Source organism: Perca flavescens, chromosome 24, assembly GCF_004354835.1.
Source record: "Perca flavescens isolate YP-PL-M2 chromosome 24, PFLA_1.0, whole genome shotgun sequence".
Classification (NCBI taxonomy): domain Eukaryota; kingdom Metazoa; phylum Chordata; class Actinopteri; order Perciformes; family Percidae; genus Perca; species Perca flavescens.
Window position 1 is genome coordinate 10,146,684 of NC_041354.1, and position 21,533 is coordinate 10,168,216.

At 38.7% G+C, this 21,533-nt stretch overlaps 1 long non-coding RNA gene across 1 annotated transcript in view; it reads right to left on the reverse strand.

The window, feature by feature from the left end:
• LOC114550746 (uncharacterized) overlaps positions 1-21,533 on the reverse strand; it is a 122,786-nt gene that overhangs the window by 60,549 nt on the left and 40,704 nt on the right. Inside the window, exon 2 of the long non-coding RNA XR_003691732.1 lies at positions 3,578-3,635. This is a non-coding gene — a long non-coding RNA (uncharacterized LOC114550746). The remainder of the gene's footprint in view (positions 1-3,577; positions 3,636-21,533) is intronic.

Consider the following 21,533-nt stretch of genomic DNA (forward strand, 5'->3'; position numbering starts at 1 on the left):
ACATCAGCACCTAAACAAACAGGCCCATCGATGGTAGCAGCACACGCCAAGCAGATCTCATTACCAGCCTAGTCACAAACAGACACACACACATGAGCTACTTGGTCAATACCCAGCGAGTGTTTCATTCCACAATAAATTGGAGACAGTCCAGCGAGACACACACACACACACACACACACACACACTGTACTTTAACATTATTTTGGTTAAAATTCATATCTGTGAACATCGTACAGGCTCACTGCAGATAGGAATGTACAAAATCTACCCAGAGAAAAGAGAGAGGAGAGCTGTAAATGATAAAATGGGAGGCGGGTGGACAGCTCTGGATGCTGTTTGTTTACTACAACCAGAACAGCATCAGCAATTTTCTATTGGTGTCTATTGTTGGGCTGACATAGATAAAGCACAGAGACAGACAGAGCAACTGGTCAGCATAGAAGGCAACAGAAAGGAAAAGACTGGCAGTGTTACGCCATGTGTCAGGAAAAAAACGTTATAAATATCCTCGTTTATAAAGCATTTTAAATCCAAATAATTTATTTTACTGCTAAATGCTTATTGCTGGACCGTTGTGTGCTTCTCTTCCAGAAAATCAGCTGTTAAAATAGCATCAAAATAACTTTTTCCCATGATGTCTTCCACATTGATTTTCTGTGGGGGAAGTTTGAGTGTCTCAGGGTTAGTTGGGCCTGTGTGCCCACACAAATAGTAGATTTAATGTAATCGGAAACTTGTGGTTCTGTTTTTGTGGTTATATTGAGACAACTCAATGGTTAATTGTTAGGTAAAGAGGGTAGGTTTGGTTAAATATTGAAAAACTGAATGGGTCATGTTGAATTTCTTTAATATTTCTTTAATATTTAAGTCTGTTTTCCCCAATAGAACAGCGATTCAATCTCACATTTTGTAACAAAGGTCTGCTGTCTCTCTATGTTTCTAAATGTTATTGGATTAATTTAGTTTGTGTAAGTTGACTTGACTCCACTTACGCATTTGGAGAAAGAGACCCATCTTTCAGTAGTGATTTAGGTTTATAGCTGCCTAAAGAAACTATTATGACATAGTCATAATTTCAAATGTGTGATGTTCTAAAAAACGTCTGTTCTTCGTTACACGTGTAACGTATGTTGCCATTTAAAATGATGTATTTGCTATACTCTCAAGAATACTCTTACTTATACTTTGCACCCATTCATACCCGATTTAATTTCTTTATACTGTATATATTCATATATTTCTACTTTAAATGCTTGGTTCTCCTACTTTCCTTTTCTGCTACAATTTCCTCTCAGTGGTCATTAAAGGGCCTTATTATCTTGTGTACACACTTCACATGTATGCACATGTACGTGCACACTCCCCGCTAATGACAAGCCCTCCAGCTGACCTGCTGACCCTCATCAGAGCGACAAAGAGGCAGACAGCAGCAGCAGGACAATAAGATGGAGAGGTTGCTTAGGGTGATGAGATAAAAGCAGTGACATGACAGCAATGGAGGGATCAAGAGCATGACAGGAGGACAACGGGAGGAGTAAGAGGGTGGGGGGAGTGATGGCACAAAACTCAGCTTGGCTTGACTCTATCCAGGTTACAAGTGAAACACTAAGTCAGTTTGGAAATTAAAGGTACTGCCTTAGAAAATTGTATTTATATTTAGTTTAGAGAATTTTCATAATCAGGGGAGCAGAGGGTGATCAACTAATTGATGCATTATTACTAATAGATACAAAGATAAGTCAGGTGTCCCTGGAGCATTTTGATTGTTTTCAACACTTGTGTCCTGTTTTTTGAGATCTAAATCTGACATCATGTGATTTTCAGTTTCTTGTCACGGTAACGCTTTCATACACCATTCATCCCTCCACACACCTTCATCCATGTGTATGTCAGGTAGGCATTTAGGTTGACTGGTCGACTCAGCCAGTGGAACTGGACAGATGATCAAGATAAGAGCAAGAAATGGCCGTGTCTGTCATTCTGTCTGTCTTTAGCATGAAGCACATACATTATCATGTCATCATTGTGCTGTCAGCAGTCTATTCCTTCTGGGCCACACACCCACCCACACACACCGTTGTATGTAGTAGCACATACTGTCACTCTGCACTGATAAGATGTCCAATACGCTTCTTTTAGTCTGACAGACAACATACATTTTTACAATTTTGTATATTTAATTTCACATCTAGTGAAGTCAGTATTTATTTAGGATCCACAATCACACAAACTGATTTAGTATGAAATGTTCCTCTTTCATTCTTATAAATAACTAAATAGTGATTTACAGAAAAAAATGAGAAAAACAATTTTCCTTATGAGTTATTAACAAAAAATTAAGCTTCTAGGTCTCTACCTGTAACACATTAAAACATGAAATACCTCTGTAAATGAGCAACATTAGAAGAAGCAACACAATTAACTGCCAGTTGTCACATATGGATTTTAAGATAAGAAACTAGTTACTGTAATGTTGTTGAGCTGAAACAATTAATCATTGAACTGATTAGTCGATAGAAAATTGGTAACTATTTTGTCTTTATTCAAGCAGAAATGTCAAATATTTGCTTCTTGAATGTAGGGATTTGATAATGTTCTATGTCATATATGATGGTTAATTGAACGTCTTTAGGTTTTGGACTATTGTTTAGGTAAAACAAGCAACCTGAAGATGTCTTGTGCTCTGGGAAACTATCATAGCCATTTTTCACTATTTATTGATTGAGAAAATAAAGAGCAGATGATTTGATAATTACAACTATTGTTTTGTTTCAGCACTAGTTGTCTTCTATTTCAAAATTAAAAGTGAAATGGTTTCAAGTTTAGCATGTTCAGAAAGGAAACAAAGCTACATTTCAAACTTCTCCGAACTCCATGCTTCAAACTGCAATATTTATTGGCAATAAATCCCACGAAAAGACCATAACCAACAGTGCGTTAGTGTTGGGACGTCAGATGGTGACACTAACACGTCACAAACGTACACTTTCATTTTTGAAAATACAAACTGCATTTCTTCAAGCAGCTGGACAAAGTAGTTTTAAACAAACATTACTCAAGCAGGTGTAAATGCTGCATATGTTAGGGACTATTTTCAGCTGCGGGTTAATACACATTTAGTGCTCCAGTGATAAACTAATACAGCAGGACGGTGTATGTGGGATTCATAATAAACTAAAAAGTGACATGAAGGATCATGTTACCAAGTGCAAGGTTGAGGCTCACTGATGTGTTTTTAATAGTTTGTGGACATAAATAGAGAGCTCTTGTGGCACAGAGGAATAAGTACTGGTTTTGACATTAAGAAAAATATATCACCAGCAGTCCTTCAAAGCTTACTTGTCTGTTGAGTATGTTTGCAAAGTACTTGGGTTAAAACTCACTTCAGAAGTCCTATATTGGTCATCAAACAAAATTCAGCCTCATCCAAACACAACTACGGAAAGCTCTTATTCAAAGGGTCTCTAATCTATTCGCTGCTAATTTAAGGAGCAGATGGAGGTATAGACACTTCTCCTCATCCATGCTGCGCGCACACATTCTGCTGCAGGTTTGGAAACTTCTCTTCACTTACCGTTGTGTTGTGTGTCTCTGTTGTCAACTTCAGTGTAAGCCGCCATGTGATGTTTGCCCTGGAAAACAGGAAAAATAAAAGCACAAATATGGTTACTCACTCAGTGATTTCTACAGGTAAATTCTGAATAAATTAAGCACTTTAGAGGAACACCTGAACCTTTTGGGCTTAAGTACAACTTCTTAGTAAAAGACTAAACATTTAGTTTGCAGAGTTCAAGATGAAATTGTTAAAGAGATGGTAATTGTCTGCTTTCCACCTGCTGCCATCTTTCAGCCTTAAACAGAGGAAGATTTTTTTTTTGGTTGGCCTTTTTTGGTTGGCCTTTGTCAGATCAAATCTAAGAATTACAAAAGAGACATTGATATTTGAAAAAAACGTTTTTGGAGGTTTTAATTCTGTCCCTTTGTCTTTCATACACACAACTTAAGTTTAAGAAACTCTCAAAGTTAGAATTTCCTTCTAAAACGTCTGCAGAGGTGTTGCTTGTGTTAATGTGTGTGTGTTTCTCTGCCTCCATGTTTTGAAACAGATAAAATCACTCATAGAGTCCCTTGAATTATAAACATATACTGTGTAATTTTCTATCATTCTTTAGAAATAAACAATTTTAACTCATGTATTAAAGGCTTAATTCATGTTAGCCAACTCCACGGCTGAATTAAATGTACTGTAGCTGTAGGTATTTGTGACTCGGTGGCCTTGATTTGGACTCAGTTTTGGTCTTGAATACAGCACTGTCTGGTTCCCTCTCTGACTCTCAGAACATGTTCTGGCCCTAAACGCTGACATAACAAGTCTGTCAGTGTTTTGGTCTCTTTGTATTCATGCCAGCAGTCTCAGACAGCTTGCCCAGTCCCCTCCTCTTCTTCTTCTTCTTTATCCTTCAGGACACGTCACAAGTCCCCAAAACATTTACAGGCGGAAAATCAACAAACAAACCGAAGGCAAAAGTCCAACAAAAGATCAGCATACTCTGCTGAAAGCTCCCATTAGGTTTCATTTAAAAAACTAACATAACATATTTCTCAGGCATTACAAAGAAAATAAAGGCAAATGAAGATTGCTGTTTGCCACCTGCAGTTCATAGACCTTTCTCCATGCAGATTATTGTATGCACAGAATTAAAGAACAGAACCAAACAACCATATCATGCCTTGGTCCCACTCTTCAGGACCTTGCTCAAGGGCACCTCAGTGGTGGTAATGATTTGTCCTGCCACTCTAAGAATCTAACCGTCAAGCCATAACCACTGTCTAAACAGGGAACTTGCTTTGAACTGAGTCATTACAGGATCATAGATCAAACACCAGACAAAAAGCAGACAACCTGCAAACCGACTGTATATCCATATATAAATAAATAAAAACTTGATCAAACATATTTCTGCTTGAAGAAAGTTTAGCAGATTTGTTCTTCTCTATCTCAGCTAACCTTGGTGAGGTGCAAATGTACATAATGGGAGCCAGACACATGACGCCTCTCACTGCCTCATGCAGTCGCCAGCTCCTCTCATACCTCTCATTTGCCCTCCCTCTCTTTTCTAGTACCACCACACACACACACACACACCCACCCACCCACACACTTCATTCATAAGCTCCCTATCTGCTTCTTCTCCTTCTCCCCCGCTGCTTGTCCGTCTCTACCTCCACCCTCTCATCTCACCCAAGGTCTTGCAGAATAATAGCAAATAGCAGATGTGGTGTGACTCAGTACACACACGCAAACACACAGGCTGCTGCAAGGCCACTTGCCTATACCTCACAGAGTTAATTAAGGTGAAGTAATTATTACTCTGGAGATGTCAAACACACTTGTGTGACCATATGTAGCATGTAACACACACACACACACACACACACACACACACACACACACACACACACACACACACACACACACACACACACACCATCAGCCATAGGTTACATGAAAAGCATAATAATGAACTAATTTGATAAAATTTGACTGAAATAAATGCACTCACAGTTCATTCCTTATTTACACCTGGTATTACATGTCATCAATCTAATCACACACTTTGCATTCACATGACACCTGAAAAATGTATCATTAATCGATATATAAAGTCCATAAACTGCAGAGACCGTGAACACAAGTGAATGTAACTACTGTTATTAACATGCGACTCAGTGGAGATTTTAGTGTCCTGTGATTGCTTGCACACTATTTCAGAAGTCATTTTAAACCCGTTTAGTTGTTGAACGCCTCCCACAGCTTGTTTGACCTCCTCTTTGCTTTCTACATCATTCCTTTTAATATCTCACAGATCATTTCACTTATTAAAGAGAAAAGTAAATCAATAGGATGTCAATGCCTGTCTGACAGTCCTTGTGTGTTGGAAACAGAAAGAAATTGATGGTATTAGTGAAAAACCGCGCACACGCACACACACACACAGACACACACACACACACACACACACACACACACACACACACACACACACACACACACACACACACACACACACACACCTCAGCGTGCTGTGTGGAAGCGACTAAGGGCGTACTCACACTGTAAAGGCAACTGGGCCAAATGTGAGTACACCCTAAGAGGCCGAGAGAAGCCGATGGTTATCAGTCGCTGTAGGAAATTAAAGGGATGGTCCAGCGCTAATATGCAGATACACAGATTGGCGATAGACGCAGGTGAATGTCGCTCGACGACATTATTTTGTAAACACAGCCATACTGAGAAATACAGAGAGTTTTGTGGAGCTGATAGGCTTCATTAGCTTTGTATCAACTCATTTTGCAATGGCTTGAATGTAAAGGACGTTTCAATAATCTAAAATAGTCGTGCCCTGCAGCTTTAAGACTAACAATTTCAATTTACAGAATGAAATTACATAACTTTAAGGTTCAATTTACATTATGTGTTAATATTAAGCTTGACTACTACAAAACACAATTTAGTAGACTATTTGGTCAGTGAGATAAAGTATTCGATGTATCCTAACTAAGAAACTCCATAACACTGACCCTGAGTGTACCTCTGTGTACTTTTTAGATACTTTTTTCCAAAAACATTCTAGTGATTCTTTTCTTGATCTTTACTGCCATGTGTGTGTATGTGGCCCAACACAAACAGAAAATACCATATGCTCCATCATGTGCACCACTTCTCCTAGCTATAAGCCTCACATTATACACACTCTGTGTGCAGCACCAAAACACACAAGTGCTGACAAAAAGAAAGAATCTCAGCCTGAGGTTTGATGAATTGTTGGCAACAAGGTTCACTGCTAAATATTTTAGTGGCAGCCAGCCACCAACAGCCTGGCAGAATAACTGGATTTTGTGTTCCCTGTTTATCTGAAAAGTTAAACGAGTCTTTGACCAAAATGTAAGGTAGTCACTGCACCCCTGTGCTTCCTTCTGTTTTTACACCTGATGCCTTTTCATAATGTGGTTGATCAAGACAAACAATACAAACTGCAAACATAGTCAAGCATAGACATAACTGTAGATGTTTTGTCTAATATATTTCAGAAACAATTCTCTAAATCTATTATACACCTCAACAGAGAAACATGTTGCATACTGAAAGCTGCTTAGAGGCAAAGATAATTAGTTTCTCTCCTATCCATAGATGTGCTCGTGTTTTTTTTTTGTGAAATAATAATTAGCTCCTTAGGTTTCAAAAACCTTCACACATGTTCAAATTCAAAGTCAGTCTGAGAAAAGAAAATCACCAAACTGAGCCTACCTATGCTGTTTTAATTCATCAGATAACCTCTAATATTTTAGTGACATTTGTCCCTTCTGGGTATCCATAGCTCTTGACAATTTCTGGAGTAATCTCAACTTTGTTGAAGTATTAACATGATGTTTGAATGCAAGTACAAGACCTTTCCTGACAGCAGGGGACATACAAATGACAAGAAGTATGCAAACAGTATCTAACAAAGGCATTTCAAATGTCAAATATAAGGAAGGAACGGCAAACTTACTCACACATGCACAAAAAGAAAATGAAACCTCTACTTGACACAGGTTTTCTTTACCATGCAAGACTCCATAAGTTTCTTAAAAACAACTCCAAAAAGCTGAAAGCGTAGACTTTAACCAACATGAGCGACAGATTTAGACCGAGAGAGACAAAGAGAATGAGAGAATTCGAGTGAAAGTGATTCAGAGGAGCGGCGATAAGGAGAGTTGAAAAGAAAACGGGTCCGGGCCACGATGTTGTTATTACAGATATACTCTTCAGGTCCCTTTTTTCAAACAGCTCACCTCTCAAAATCAGATGCTCAGAGCTCTTTTGATGACTACTTTGAGCTAAATACGTGTTATTACAGGTATTACATGAAATTGCCCGTGTTAGGTGAAGGGGATTATGGTGCTTTTGGGTCAATACTTCCTCTGAGCTGTTTGGCCGTTGGAGCTGAGGAGCGATTAGGCTTTTGTCTGTCAATCCGAAGCGGTTATCACACACACACACACACACACACACACACACACACACACACACCCTAACCACTACCTACTGTCACACACACTCGTGCAGAAACAGCAGTGATTATGTCCGTAGGTATATCGGGCCCATTCAGCATGAGAGGTGTCAGATTTAGTGATGCGCTGAGCTGAAATGTCAAAAAGGCATTCATTCGGTATTGGTAAGTTTACTGGTATTACTACAGTAGCTTTTTTTTTTTTTTTTTCAGACCTCTCCGAATGGAATTTCTTTTGGATAAAGTGAAAAATGCGCATAAGCATCATACACCATTGTTTCTTTTAACCATTAAGTTATTTTATTGCATAGTCAAAAATTTCAGTGCAACAGAAAATATGGGAAGAAAGAGCTCATGAGATGTCCGCAGAGATCAGTGGCCGATTTTGCTGTTGTAGTTTTATGCATTTTTGTACACTGATAAAGAAGGCTCATAACACATACTGCTGAATGGAGGTTTTCCAAGACTTTTAGCCACTTTTGAATGTGCAAGATGCTCTTTTTTTCAAGCATGTCCCTACAGGATCCTTTTGAGATATTCTAACAGCACTTACGGCCCTCTACTCCTCAGAAGTGAAACATTAACTGGTAAGTCATTACCAATTTATATCTCATTCATTTTGAGATATTAGTATAATTACTGTATAGTCTGTGGGTTGAACTGACTGTATAATCCACTTATGGCACCACATACTATTCATTTGGGCACCGGGGTGTTTTCTCTTAAAAGGCCCAAACATATAATATCATTTGTTAGCAGTGCTGTACTTTTTAGCAGCTATTTACTGCATATCATTACTGTATATTACAACAACTTACAATTACACAACCTAGTAACTTCGGTGAAGTGTTCCTTTATTAGACATTAAATCTAAGGACCATATCATTGAATAAACCAATCGTGCAGTTTATAGTAACTTATTTTTTTATTCAATAATTATTAGGCCTATTATCTGTTTGCAGGAGCCCACCAGCCTGCTGGGGACCTGTATGCACCTCCAGGGCACTCTGATGGTGTACACAGTGAAAGGCCAGTGGGGCTGGATCTCATCAGGTTAATCTGTGTATTTACAGATTTAGAGTTTTATTTCAGCTTTTAGCTAATATTTCATGTATTTAAAAATGATTTCTACCTCTTTAAAGCATCCTTTTTTCCCCTTCTGATTCTTCTCTGTGATTTAATTGCTAAAACACTGCAATTCCCTTTTAGGATAAATAAAATAATCTATTTATAGGAACAAATTAATTACAAGTATCACTGACATAATATATAGGCCTAGAGGCTATTATTTTTTCTACCATGGTCTCATTTGGTCACAATTAGTTTTTTTTACAAAGGTATCAGGATTGATGTGATAATGAAGTATTGCTCTTTTAAAATTCAACCCAAGCTTTTCATTTTTCCTTTTGGATTGATTCCATTAATGTACTTTTTGCAAGTAGGCTATCTCATGTAATAATCCAGCATGGGTTAGAACGGAGAGGGGGCCTAGTCATGCTCACAGTAGGGGCTGAGCTGACTGAGTATGGTGATTTCCACTTTACTTTTGTGTGGGTTAATGAAAAAAAACAACTGAAAAACCCTGAGCCTAATGGGATTTGGTGATAAGAAATTACCAGCGCCAGGTCCTTCTCTTTTGTCTCTAGCTGGGAGTTCAATGGCTGAGCCAATAAGAGAGCTCAGGGCCTCGGTTACCGTAGAGACGAAAGAACACAGGCCACAGCGTCGCCATGGTAAACAGGGGAGCTGTTTGTCAAAGTTCTTTTGACTGACACACACTCACTCACTCACTCACTCACTCTCTCTCTCACACACACACACACCAGTACATACACAAGTGTAGTCTGGGTCCAACGCTGCTTTTTCTCAGAAAACAATTACAATTCAAACTTAATAGTTTTGTTCACAGAGTAATGCAAGTAAATAAAGAGGAAAAAACTGTATGCAATGACAGAATGCTCCAGTGAAACGGATAGGGAAATGATGTGCACTCTGAAGAACATAGAAAACTCATGATTCATTAGAAGAAATTGAGTAATGAGCTTCTACCAAACTCAGTTCAGTTTTTGGCCAACTTTTGTTTGATATAAAATGCACAGTCTCTCCTTTTGGTGTTGTAGGAGTGTTTTTAGGAAAATAACATAAAAAGTGACAAACAAATTAATCTGTAGTACCAGCAACACTGACCACACTTTATTAAATCACATATTGATTAATTAGAGATTGATTGGCAGTTTCGGTAACATTTACATTTTACACACAGTTTAGGAAAATTAACCCTGTCAAAATGTCCCTGGAAGGAATTACCCACAATGCCACAGGGCAACAGAGAGGCAAATACATTCATTAGTAGAAATAGAGGAATGAGCTTATCATATTTAGATTTATTTAGATATTTAGAATTTATGTAAAATTGCATTTAATTAAAAGGATAATGCAAACGATCACAAGAGATTATTTGCTGTTTCAGGATTTGGAAAATGTTCAGTACACCTGTTTTTATTATACAGGTATTTATGTAGTATGATTTACACTCTGAAAACTTAGCCTGTTAAAAATATTCCTGTGGGTTTTTTCGCTCCCGACAGTGGATTTCATCGTAAGAGATTAGGCTCCGATTTCTGTGGTGGTTGCAGCCTGTGTTTTTCTTTTTAACTCGGAGGCCACAGAGCTGAGCTGAATAACACAATGAAAACAAAAGTAGAGAGCATAACCGAGCAAATGGGCGAGTGAGCAAGAAAAAGAGATAGGGAGAGAGAAAGTGAGAGACAGAAACACTCCTTGGCTTGCCTGCTCCTGCAGTGCGTCAGCTCTATGGTGGAGTAGAAAACAAGCAAATTACAGAGCACTGCCACAAACACAGTGCCCTTGTCATCTCAACCTGCCAGAAAGGATTTCCTAAATTACCAGTAGTGTACTGGGAGGGCTGCCCTATAGCTTATCTGCCACTCCAGCAAAGAGACAGAGACAGCACTCTCTCCATGAAGGTTAGACAGGACATGGAGCCAACATCAGCTTTTCTTTAAAAAGCAGATATCATCCAATCTGCAAGCAGTCTGCTGTTTATTTATTTATTTCCTGAGCTTATCTGGAACATCAGTAACTGAGTACATTTACTCAAGTTCTGTAACTAAGTACAGTTCTGAGTTACTGTAAGTATTTCTGGCCATTTTACAGAGCAAGACTACAGCCAAACATATTACTATATACATACATACATCTATAATGAGAATTTCAATTATGGTGCATGTTTACCGTAAATGTATCAAACTAATCCCAGTACTGTATATAGCAAAATTAGCTCCATGCAAATTCTGCTTTCATGTAAATGCATAATAATCCAAACACTTTGGAGTACAAACTCATTGAAACTGGCAGACTGAAAGATACTTTATGTTGGTTTGATCTTCAAAAAGTGATATTGACTTTCCAAAGCTCACATCATCTTCACAAAATTAAAGGTCCCATGGCATAAAAATTTCACTTTATGAGGTTTTTTAACATTAATGAGTTCCCTCAGCCTGCCTATGGTCCCCCAGTGGCTAGAAATGGCTCCTTATGAGGTCATAAGGAGCAAGGTTACCTCCCCTTTCTCTGCTTTGCTCGCCCAGAGAATTTGGCCTGCCCATTAGAAAGAGAGACATCATGGCTTTCAAACGCGCAAAGTGGCAGTTGGTCAAGGCCACACCCCCAACATCCACCTTGCCCCCCTCTCCTCCTCAGTAGCTACAGACATAGAAATGGCACATACTAAGGAAAGCTCATTGTGGGACTGGCTCTAGTGGCTGTAATTCTGCACCAAGGCTGAATTATGGGAAAGAGACTTCAGATACAGTACTTGGGGACCACTAAGGTCTATATAAAAGCATCCAAAGAGCATTTAATGTCTACCATATTAGTGAATAATGACCAAGTCTCCTGTGTCATTATGCTATGGCCTGTTGCTTAAACAGTAAACAACTGAGGACAGCAAAATGGACAAAAGCTTGAATTTATGTCAACTAACAAAAACTAATAAAAACTGAATAATGTTACTGCTGCAACATCAGAGCGTGAATGCTGGTAATTTCTTGTAGGAAAAATGACGAAACATGAATGGGCCTTGTAAATGTAATGATCACACACACACACACACACACACACACACACACACACACACACACACACACACACACACACACACACACACACACACACACACACACACACACACACACACACACACACTCTCACACACTCACCCTACAGTAATGACATTTAAATGGCTCATTTGAAGATAAAAGGCCTGCTGCCATCAAATGGATCCTTGTTATCATAATAGCAAACAACTAACAAGAAATTTAGCAGCAAAAAGACATGCCTCATATTTGTCTCCATGAATACAATAACTAAGCAAACAAATATTGTTAACAAACAGCAATCTAAACTGTCTATTCATATGAACACATTATGCAATATTTGCCAATTTACGCTTCACCAATAGCTGAAGGAAATTAACGTGCATTACAACCGGCTCTGCATAGATTTTTTAATTAATTTTCTTAAACAAGCATGACAAAACATCGTGTTGGTATTATAAAGCCTGAATTTTGTCAGCAAACAAAATCCAGATCTGAAAAGGAGATTTATGAAGCTTCATATTTGGTTAAGAATGTAATGTAATTCAAATGAATCAAAACATCATGAATGGCGTTTGCAACTGTTTAATTAACTTATGAGGCCTTTATGGGAACTTACATTCATATACCTTTTTTCACACAACACTTTCGATCAATGGAGCCTCCTTAAGTTTTGTTTATTTACCATTATGGAGGAAGATAACATTAAATCTCACGCAGCTACAAAAATGTCCAAGACTTATACCTACATTGTCATCAACAAACTAGGGCACTCAGAGAGAGCACAGACCTATGCCAAGGCCATGAACTCCGGAGTCCCAATTTGCTAGCCTAGAAATCTACACACACCCTAGCGGCAGCAAATGTAATTTGCAGCCAGGGTCGTCTAGCAACTCTCCGTTGGCTTGCGAGCTGGAAAAACCAAACTCTAGTCAGGCCAATCACATCATGTATAGAGTCGGTGGGCGGGCTTAACATAATTCAATTCAATTTTATTTACAGTATCAAAACATAACAAGAGTTATCTCAAGATACTTTACAGACAGAGTAGGTCTAGACCTAAGGACCCAACAATTCTAGTAAATCCCCCAAGAGCAAGCATAATGACGGCAGAGTTTCGACGGTTCCACGTGAATTCCCTGCTACTTGAAAACAAAGAAAATGGCTGCTGTTGCTGGCGAACAGCGGTCTTTCGAATCGGCTTTGGCCGTGACTCTGGAAGACTTGGAGTTAAGCTTTTCTTTGACTAAAGAACAAAGAACGGCACTGAAGTCATTCTTAAAAAAGGAAGATGTGTTTGGAGTTTTGCCGACTGGATACGGCAAAAGTTTAATCTATCAACTAGCGTTGCTCTGGTTGGTTGTAGCACTATCCTATCGCGTGCAGAGGGAATCTGACCGTTTATCCCGCCCCTCGGATTGAGCCCTGCCAATGGCGAGTTCCCAGACCCAACATCTTGATGTGGGTCCGGCTAATCAGGCTACCAATTTGCAAGAACAAGAGCAAAATTGTTGACATTACCAGGTGATTACAGTTACACTCCTCACTGTAAAGTGCATTTTAAGGCACTATCATTCCAGCCCCCCTGCAAGTATCAGGCTGGTATCGATCGTGAATGGATGGTATTATATTACTCTACACTGACCTTTTGTTTTCATTTACATGTATTCATTCATTTCTATTGAAGTGTGGCAAATTCTGTACATATAAGGAGCCACAAATACACAGATGAAATGCTATTATCTTATAATATATTAGTATAGGCTACAATGTTAACTGCCCAATAAAAAACACAAACCTTAACTCAACCTTTAGCCACATTGATTTGCCCAGCAAAAAATATCAAGTAACTAAATGTATTATTTCTGATGTTTAGCCACTGCAGTACGATACATCAGTGGTAAATTAGAAAGGACTTGCTAGGATAAGAACGCATTATTTAGATAAATTGACCAAATGTAACTTTGAATTTAGATAGTTTTTCAGCAGTCATGATGGAGTTACAGAATAACAAGTATATAGAATGCAGATAGAGAAAGTCTTTCAAATCAACATGAGGACAGGATGATAAAGAGGAAACAGACATGTCCTGTATGATGCAATATTTTGTGCCTGGATATTCCATTCATCATTCATCATTGAAGACCATTAAACTGTTTCCATTAGATTTTATCGACATCAAAAGTTTTCTCACACACAATAGAAAGTCTTCATTTTCTGCTCCTTTCCAGCTTTCCTTTCATCTTCCTCATCAATCTCATCGTCCTTTTTTTTCATTCCTTTCTCCTCATCTTCCACCTCCTTCCCCATTTGGAGGGTCTACCTGTAATAGGCAAGTAATTCCCCCCCAATTACAAGACAGTACATTAGTCTCTGCCTGCACTATTTACACAAGTTAGCAGTCCAACCGAGCCATTTCCAGAAGATCATTATTGCATGTGGTGTCCCAATACGCTTGGGAATTCTGAGATGAAGTGATGACTTGAATGCATCATCCTGTGTGTGTGTGTGTGTGTGAGAGAGTGTGTGAGAGAGAGAGAGAGAGAGAGAGAGAGAGATCAAGGCAAGATCTCACAATAGATCCTTTTAAAATCCAAGCTCAAGATATATGATACTATTAAGATTTTTTGAGTACCAATTACACCACCACTACTTTAAGTGGCATTCCAGCCATTCAATTTTAATACATTATGAAGATGGCTTCATGTATTATACCAGGATCTTCTTTAAGATGTTCGGCAGCTGATGGCAAGGCCTCAAAGTGCTACAGGCAATTTGACAAAATTATCAATCCTCCTGCACATGGCTCCTGCCCCTTTTTTCTGGGAGCGATATCATCTTAAATGAGTGCATTCCCCCTTCCCACCTGACACTAGTGTAACACCATTTACTGGTAACAAGATAATATCCAGCTATCTAATATGATATGGTACGACATCTGCCTAACATGGTGTCCCAAGGATGTGAAGTGCTGGTCTGGTACGTATTGAGCCTACCTTGTCAACTCTCCTGTTAATAGCATAGTTTATAGTATATGTACCGGCTCCCACCTTGAGAGAAATAAAAATCACAGCATTTACTTGCTTTTTTCAGATATTTCAACCACATCTCATGGTCTTCTCTGGAAGATGGATAAAAAAAGCTATAGTTAGTGGACCCAAACTACTGTTTCCAATTTTTTAGGACATGAGTGCTTGCTACCAGACCAGAGTACAGCTCCCAATGGATTGTACAAATTAAAAGTAAAACATGAAAAACAGATCAAATCAAAAGTTAGTTTCGGGTTGTTCAATTTTCAGAGAAAATTACAAATGTTTCGCTGTAATTTGCTGCAAGGAAGCTGGCTGTTTGCGTGTGTTCAGATCTAAAAAAAAAAATAATACAAAAGAGTCTGCGTTAGTGTGGGCGTGTTACTTCAGATACGGATGAGATGATAAAATAGGATACAGGAAGGCCGGTTTAAATAATATATCCATGAGTTTGCTGGCAAAGATGCCAAAACACAGTGTTATCTACCAGGAATGTGCATTAACAGAAGTTCTGAAATAAATAATGAATATAAGTGACCATGTTTATAAAAGGTTAGTGAAGATTTTACAAAATTGTATCATTCTCACAAACGTTTTGCACAAATGCAGGTTTGGTATATTTGCATCGGGGCCGAGTTGTTGCAAGACAAATCTTCTACACCATCTTGCTACATACACAGTTATGTAGGCTCTGTGATCATCTGTGTGTTTAAGTTTAGTCTGAAATGATGGTAAATGTCCTCCTATAATAATGACTTCTCTGAGGGGTTCCCTGTCTTAAAGGGCTGGGACAGAGTCAACACACACACACACACACACACACACACACACACACACACACACACACACTCTGTCTCTCACACTGAATGGTCTACCATGGCAGTATCAGTAGGACATTGTCATGCCAAACAAAAGACCTTATCTTCCTTTCAGTCTGGGTGATTGGCCAAGAGAAATGAGGAGAAAAGGCCATGTCCTCCACCCGAGGCACCACAAATGTCAGCCACCTTCCTATCTCCATACAGCCAGTGTGTGTGTGTGTATGTGTGTGTGTGTGTGAGAGTTTGTTTGTGTGTGTGTGATGGGAGATCTACAACATGTATCTGTCTGACAAGGCTGTGGAGGCCATGGGAAATCTTCCTGTCACTGTGTCAGAATCATGAAATATGGAAACCTACACACACCAGTTTTATACATGGATGCGCTCAAACACCATGCAGCTGTAAGTACAAGGTCTCTGCTGTAGGTAAAACATGTTAAGAGTGCTTTGTGGGTGTAGTGAAAAAAGTGTTGTTTGAAAAAGTTGTAGAATAAGTTGTGGATTTTCTTCAATGCTTCTTCATGACAAAACAAGAAAGTTTCCCCAATTTGGCAAGAAATTCATTAAACTACAGCAACTTATTAGCAGCCTTGATGCAGGGCCGTCATGCCTTATATCATGGTCCTAAGTCTCTAGTGCACCAACTTTGATGTTCTGCCAATATTCCAGGGAAATGTGGAAAATACAGTACAGACCACCTAGCAGAATCAAGTAAGAGGTAGCAGCAACAAGTGGTTTCACATTCATATGGGGTTTATGTAGAGTAACAAAAACATGGCTTGCACCAATGGAGTAAAATCCATTAGACTGAATAGAGGCCAAATTGAAAATGGTGCACTGCTTCAGTCTTGCAATTCTGAACAAAAAGAGAAAAATAAGACTTATTTTCCTGAACAGATCTCCAAATGGGTCAGTATTTCTGTGGCATGAACAGAAAATGCAAATATATATTTAACATTGAAGATTTTAGCCCACATCAAAATCAAATAAAAAAATATTGTGGTTCAGCTCAAGGAAATCTTCATCACAAACAACCCCAGAGCTCAGGGCAAATATAAAATTTGACGTTCCTAAATGCAGATGGTTGGTCGTTGGTTTCTGGAATAATGAGGTGTAAAAATATGTACAATTTATTTCTTTGTTCAGACCAAGTGAACTGGTATAGTTTGATAAGCTCTATAAGTCCCGGGGCTTGTTGTGGCTCATCAGAAACCACCTAGAATCCCTTTGAGTTGCCTAAACACATTTAAACAACCCACTGTCCCCATGTTCACTAAATTAAAATATCCCTCAGAACTTTCTTTTTTCTCATTTGGTTAGAGTAACTGAAATTCTCCTTCCTGTCTGCTGTCCATCATGTCACCTCTGATACACCAACCCTCTCTCTTCATGAGCTTTCCATCACTAATTGAAGGATCATTTTAGCCACAGGATATGGCTGAAGACACCAATCAAGGCCTTGTTAAGGGTCGTTAAGGAACAATTACCCATAATTCCTCTAATCCACTGAATATTTAATTAATTAACCAGGAATTAGAGACCATCAACTGTACAGTTGGCATGTTCAAACCAGACAGCCATTTAAGATGCTGTGCCATTAATTAGTATTTGAAGTAATTTTCCAATTATAAATCTGTCTGAGTGATGAATCCTGCTGTGGCCAGTAGGACACTCCTTTAAGTTCCAGGGCTAGATCAGCAGAATCACTTAGCAACCATAAAGGAGGGACAGCTTGGGTGTTGTGCCCACCTACCCAGTGTGATCAAAGTTAAAACATATTTAAAGTTCAATCTAGTTCACTGCTGACTGTTCTAAGCATGTCATATCCCAATGTGCCGACCAACAAGCTTTAACATGAAAGTGTCTCTGAGGTTCAAGTGATTATGGCTGGGTACTGCACAAATTACGTCGGTACTATTCTGGTTCAACAGAAAAACTTTTCCAGGATAATTGCCTGATGTTGCGTGATGGCGTGATGTCCCACCGCTTCTGCTCTCTGTGTGTTGTTCCCAACACTTAGCGATAGCAAGCTACATGCTGAAAATGGCAAGTTTTCAAGAAAATCTGGATCGTGCAATAAGGCATACCTGCTGGGTTATTTCGGGGAATGATTGTAAAGATTTACAAAAAATATGTTTATGGCATTTGCTATCTAACTGGGACGTTTTGGGACCGATTTGCGGGGATGGGTATGGAAGAAGTACACACGGTGATCAAAAATAAATAAAAGTAAACTTTATGGCAGAACAGCTGTATTGGATTGTAGTGTTGATTATTGAATTATTCTATAATAATCAAGGAACCAATCAAACTAAAATCACATTTTAGGCAACATCTAGGTTTTAATGGCAGGACGTAATCAATATCAGCCCTTGATATGCTGCATTCAAACCCTACTTATAGAACTATGTAACATAAATGAGGCATACCTAGGTTGAAAGCTGAAAGGACCAGCGGTAAACAATGAATAGACAACAGCAGGGAGAGAGTGAAAGGCATACAAGTCATTTGAGTGTGTTACTAATGTGTCTCTGCAGCAGGTGGGAAATCTATTACTGCTGTTTTCTAGATGCCTCTTAGCACAAACAATTAGAGGCAGAGAGGAGAAAAAAAAACAGAGTGTGTGAGGGGAAGACGGGGAAGGATAAAGAAAGGCTACAGAATCAATTAGTCTTGTTAGGAGTAAGTTCAGCATGCACGCACACACACACACACACACACACACACACACACACACACACACACACACACACACACACACACACACACACACTGTGGGCCACCCACAAACCATACGCCTTCGCAAAAGAGCGAGGAGGGATGGCGGTTTATCCCCCCTCTTTCTCTCTCCCTCTCTCGCCCAGACACTCTCTCTCGCTCTGCCTGCTTCTTGAACGTATGGGCTTCATCAGCCCCCCTGAAGAGATCATTCATCCACACGGTAACACACATACACACACAGTGGGCCTTTTTTTACGTTAATTAGTGCTCAGACCGCCTGCCCAATTATTACCAGCCGTGCTCTAATTAGGACTTATTTAAAGTGCTCGTCAATTAGTCTTTAACATCATTGTCTGCGTGAGGGAGCTGGACCGGTTAACACTTCCTGAACCAAAGGCAGAGCGGAGAGGTTCAGACACATTAACAGTTAGGGTCCGATTTCTTTTAATGGAATATAACATATCTACTGCAGAACATCATGAAAAGCAAACCTACTGTACATTTACCTCAACAAATTACTGATATTCAGATTTCCATTTTTTCTGAGCACTTCAAGGATTTCTTGTCCATGTTGGCTAAAAAGTTGAAATTTAAATGTCATTCTTGAGCTTGGAAACAGCAGTCTCACCCCAAGGTCTGTTTAGTAGCTGTTCTGGAGCTTTTGATCTAGAACAAGGGATGCTTTAATATGGGATGGAGCAACATTATTAACCTATTCAGGCTAAAATATATTTGCACTGGCAGAACCATCAGCATTGGCTCTGCCACAGCACTGTTATAAAATTAACCAATTTATTGCACAAAGTGGCAACTAAACATGAACCCAAACAGCAGAGAAGGCATTTACATACTGCATGACATAGAATAGCAGACAGAAATCGCACATGTAACATATCCTTTGTGCATTCATAAGAGCATTGTTGCTTCAGGATTATGGTCAGCTCGTCCTTATTCCATCCAAGAAAACTGTCCATACCACTTTAAAGAGAAGCCATTGTTGTCGTGGTAACTTTTAACAGTACATTGCTTAACTCATCCATGGTACATTGACTAAAAAGCCAGCTAGCTAACGTTAGCTGCCGAAGTCTGCCTGTTGTTACCATAGCAACCAACTACGTTCCAAAGGCTTCCTAATTCGTTTTAATCAAAAAGAAGACACATTAAACACACACAACTAGTTCTGTTACTATTTCTTTTTACATACATTTAAATAATTTACATAACAAAACGTGTAACAAAACAGTGCCGCCCTGGCCCATTACTGACTACGCGCCTGGGATGGAGGGTAGACAGAGGAACAAGGGTTTGCCAGTCGTAAATACAACTTAGATGTTGACATGGATGCTATTAACAAGTCAGAAACTTATAATTCGAATAGCTCCAATATGACATGAATGCTGCACTGAAGTCAGGATATTTTTACCTCTGCTGCATCAATTTTAACCACCGTTATTTGAATCTGTCAATCCCACAAGTCCCCTAACTTTAAGGAAGTGCAAGACTAAATAGCTAGAACAACCTGTTAATAGTAGTACAGATTGAATGACAACATTGAGAATATTTGGTTCATAAAAAGCCTTTTAAAGTCAGTTGAATATACTCCAAAACACAATGTTGAACATGAGATCAAGGCTCTTCTCCTAATTTTCTGAAAAACACTTTTGTGTTGAAAGCCTGATTTTTGTTAGATTTGAGTGGAAGTAGGAAATTACATGTGGTCGCTCTTGATGAAACATTTCACTGCCGTAACTTGTCATTATTGATGTGTCACTTGTTTGTCTATTGTGTGTTATTTCTCTATGCCTTTTATGTTTGACACATTCCACAAGGGGATAGTGGGAAATCGCTCACTGACATACGTTCAGGCTGTCTCACAGATTAATCAAATACCTTTGTTAAAAAGAAATTGCATTTACAGATTAATAAACTGCATTACCACCCTCCCATATTGCCATCTTCTAAATGACCAACTTCTAAAACTACTAACCAATTCATAACACCACCACTGTTTAGTTACTTCTGTTTGTTGAGGGAAACCTGCAAATATTTTAAATTTGAACCTAATGCATTTATTTGTCATGTTTAAAGGTTGATATCAGGGCAGGATAACTCCCAATATATAACTCTTCCAAAACAACAGTAAGATGAGATGCTCAAAATACATTAAAATATAAAGCCAATAGAAAAAGTTGTGACATGTGTTTTGTGTTAATCTTCAACTATGGTCCATTTCAGTGTGGAAATCGAACAAACAATTTACACAAACGTATTGATATGTTCAACTTATTCAACTGCACCCAGATATTTTAAATAATACAAGTAATATTTACAAGGGACACATGTTCTTTTATCAAGAAAGACTTGGAAATCTAAATAAATATTCCAATACATAATGTTTTTCATTGAATAGGGTGAAGTTTATATTATAGCAACATATACAGTATACACATGTGGTATGTATATGCAGTGTCATATATCCAGAGTCTGGCCTATAGAGACACAGGCAACACATTTGCCTAAAATGTCACTTAAACATATTCTAAAAATGTTTTTCTTTTGTCTTTTAAAAATGCTTTTTCATGAAAAATCATCCATTTATTCAAATCCTCTTCCTATATTGTTTAGTGAACTTAAAACCTAAATATTTTGCTGGCTTCAGTTAAAAACATGTCATACTGAGCTGCTCACCTGTGATTGAGACTGCTGCTGTTTAACTGATGCTGTAGATAAGACAAAAATTACAGCAATAACAAGGCTAAGGTTGGTATAATCCATGACATGTGGGGTT